Source organism: Sinocyclocheilus anshuiensis, unplaced genomic scaffold, assembly GCF_001515605.1.
Source record: "Sinocyclocheilus anshuiensis isolate Anshui unplaced genomic scaffold, SAMN03320099.WGS_v1.1 scaffold581, whole genome shotgun sequence".
Taxonomy (NCBI): domain Eukaryota; kingdom Metazoa; phylum Chordata; class Actinopteri; order Cypriniformes; family Cyprinidae; genus Sinocyclocheilus; species Sinocyclocheilus anshuiensis.
Genome location: NW_015540886.1, coordinates 420,508 through 424,623, shown reverse-complemented (window position 1 = coordinate 424,623; position 4,116 = coordinate 420,508).

Genomic DNA, 4,116 nt, shown 5'->3' with positions numbered 1-4,116 from the left:
AAAAAAATCTGGCTCATTTGTGCTATCTTAATTATGCTTGGGGAATAGACACGGACCTCTAAAGAGACATTTACTCAAACATAAGCATGTGTTGCAGCATTTACTAATTTATGTTTTATTTTGCTTCTGTTTCTCACTTTGAAAAGCTATCAAGAATTCAGAAATGAATTGTACTTTCAGAGCGGACAGCAAAGACTAGACCCCCTCCTGTGCGAGTGCTCTGTGTTCTTGGCACAATCCAATTACGCCTGTGAAATACAAAACTCAGACCTGCTTTATTCGGTGCCCTCTTAAGCAAAATGAGGCTGAGGACCTGAACCTGGCTGCTGTTAACTGATTGTTCAGTTTGGAGAATGGCAACGAAACTGGTGTGAAACATCAACCCCCCACTGAGTCCAGACGAGGCCTTGTCCGCTCAGTAGCTCTCAATTTCCATGCCATGTGACTCAAGTGATTGGCACTTTCGAATGCTTTCGTGATTGAGGTGAGAAAGATAGATGTTGCTGGCTCTCTCTGTCCCGCTTTTTATTGCTGTCACTCTCTTATTCACAAACACACACACAAACACCCACACACACACACACACACACACACACAGTTCTGCCTGCTGCTCTGTTTGTCTTAGATTTATGTAAATATCTTAATCAGATTTTTGGTTGATTTGGCTTTGCTTGCAAATTGAATGAGGAGTCATTGGAAAATGGCTCATATGATAATATTGATGTTAAACAAAGGCAGATGATGCGTTTTATTGATCTTCATTATGTTCTGAATCTAAAACCCTTTTACTTTTATTCTTTGTAATGCTGTTTGAGTCCACAAGGACCTTGAATACGAGGTGACGTCTGCGTTCACAAATGGATCTTGTCATATCTGATCACCATTGATTTTTCTCTTCCTGCTCCAACTGAGTCAAAATAATTTAGGAAGCATTTCAGCTCGGCTAGAACCTCCATTACGACTGCAGTTTGGGTGGGTGGACTACAAAAAAAAAATTCTAGGGGATTTAATAATTTATGGCTGGCTTTTTATTTAACAACAAGCTGTCAACCTGACTCCCGTCTCATAGAATTTCAGTGACTAATTGTGCAGACAGGAAGTGACACGGCTGACAGGGCAGCCCACGTGGACGAGCAGGAGAGGGTGAGATGTCACACAGAAGGCTGTCAAAAGCCTTTTCTGTCACTTTTAATGAGATTCCCAGATTTCAAATGAGCTGTAGTCCGATCTGCCTCAGCTCTCCTTATTATTTGCGGTGGCAGCTGTGACTTTGGTGTGTGTGTGTGTGTGTGTGTGTGTATTTAGGTGAGCGGACTCCTGTGTGTGTGAACATACATATCCATCAACAGTCTGTATCTATACAAGTGACTGTAGACTGCTAGGTCGCAACATTGTTCCCATGTCACATACTGAACTTTACCCATCACTGTAAACAAATCATATAGCATTATCACTAATGTTGTACATAGAGCCTTGATTAGCTGCCGTCATAATTAAGGGTTGCTAAATTAATGATTTGCTGGACCAAGAGTTTTTGCTTTACAGATCAGTGGTCCTTAAGAATAGTGTTGAAGTGGTGTATTAATCAGATTTTTCCAGGCATAGAGGCAGAGGAGGAGTGCGTTTAGTGTCTATGTGTGAATCTTTGTTAATTAGGTTTAAACAGCACACGCATATTTGCTTAGATGAAATTAGCAGAGAGAGAAACGTGGGCTGATAAGAGAGGGTTCATTCAAACACAATCTGTGTGAAGCCACTTCGTTGTCGCCTAGAAACAAGACTAGCTCTGTCAGATGTGCTCTCTTATGCTCAGAGTTTAAAGATAACTTTGGTGCTTGCTAACTGTCAACATACAGTGCATCTCTGGAACATAATTAGATGCAAAAGTGAAATCGACAAAATTGAAATGGAGTGCCACTTTTCAGATCTCAATGCTGTTAATATTATTTTTCTTGAACAAAGTCAACCTGATTCATATTTTTATGTTGGCACGCTCTGAAGATAGGCTTTGCCAAGAAATAATACAAATTTTTTTTTTACATTGTTTTAACAGAATAGTTCATCAAAATTTTTTTTTAATTTACTCACACTCATGTTGTTCTAAAACCACACAATGACTTTCTTACACAAAAAAGGGAACTTTTTTTTTTTTTTTGAAGAATATCAATTTTGAAAGCTTGCCAGCCCCAGTGGCCAGGAATATTTTAAAATTCAAAAATTCACCTTTTGTGTTACACAGAACAAAGAAAGTCATACTGGTTTGGAAAGATGAGGGAGGGTAAATGACAGAATTTTCATTTAATTATTGCTGTTGTAAATCTTCCCATCTGCAGCTGCTCTCAAATCTCATCGGGTCATTCTCCCAAAACCATTAAAACACTATGGCAGTAATGATTTAAAATATAAAATGTGTAATTTAGTAATATAAAAAATACCATAATAAACACAATATTGTTCGCTACCTTGCACAAAGAGTAATTCCAACATAGAAATGAATATTATTTTTTTATTGTAATTTATTGTATTTTATACTGAAATTAAACAGATCAAAATGAAAATATTCTGAAAAAAATTTTATGAATGTTCTGCTAGAGATTTTATACATGACAGAAAAATTTAACTGAATATTTATGTGTAATAATAATGAAAAAAGTGGAAAAATTAAGTCTATGACGACTGATGCTCTCATCATCTGCAACATTTTTAAAGGACTGTGCTTCTGCACATTGAAATTTGGCAAGCTGCAATCACTGATGTCAAGCCTGGTGTGACACGAGTCATTGGTCGTCAAGCTCTAAGTCTGAATGTGCAAATGCAAAGATATATGAGAGCTGCTGTGAAGGGAACATTTCCAGCAAATGAGTGATTGTATATTTAAATAACTGTAATATAAACTGAATTTAAATTTTTTGTGTTCTTATTCCCTGAATTTAGGTTCAAGTCTTAGCCAGCCCCATATAACCTTTTACGTATTCATTAAACACATGACGGAAGATGTTAGACTGTCACAGGGGAAACAATCTACCAATTCGTTTAAAAGCGTATGTGTAATTCAGCAGATAAATCACACTTACCTCCACTCACACTCAATATCTTTACCGCTCAGTAAACTGTTCTCAAGTTTACAGCCAGAGTGGACAAAGAACTACATGAACTGTGTTGACTGATGTCTTAAATGAGTTCCCTCTAATTGCCCCTTTCTGTGGTAGTTAGTTTTGCTCTTAGGCAGTGTTACACAAAGCAGAGACCTAGTTCTTTTGATATGAGCCACAATGTTTGCACTGTCATCTGTTTTACACAGTACAAACTAATCTCATCAGGATCCTACATATGTTACCACCCCTCCTTAACCTTATTAAAGGCCTCTAGAGCTCAGCCTCTGCAGGGTGACAGACAGCCACTGTTCATTAGGCAGATGTGGAACTGATCTGAAGACAGTATGAGAATATGAGGACTTTTGTATTCATGGCAGTTTTATTCAGGGATCCCTAGTCAAATAACTCATCTCTAGTACTGAATGTTAATTCAAAGAGACTGTGGTCTGAATATCTTAGTCACAGTTTCCTTGTGAACATGAACATAATGGGCCTCATTCGCTAATCATGCATACACATATTTTTGCGTACAGCCTGTATTTGTCATCTGGTTCAGACTTAAATGTAAAAATTTTTTGCAATATATGTAATTTATATATCCTTTAAATATTCCTTATCAATTTTGAAAACAGTTAAAGCATCCAGTTCAGCAGTTAAAAAATGCTTCATATTTTTATGGAAATCGTGATACATTTTTTCCCAGGATTCTTTGATAAATAAGTTCAAAAGAAAAGCATTTATTTGAAATAAAAAATCAGTAATATTATAAATGCCTTTACAGTCACTTTTGATCAATTTAATGCATCCTCACTTAATAAAAGTATTATTATTTTTTAAATCATACTTCAAACATTGAATGGTAGTGTATCACAGTTTCCATAAATATATAAAGCAGCACAACTGTTTTCCATGTTTATAATAATAAGCAATGTTTCTTGATCAACAAATTAAAATGATTTCTCATAGCAGATCATATATACAGATTACATATATATATATATATATATATTATATATATATA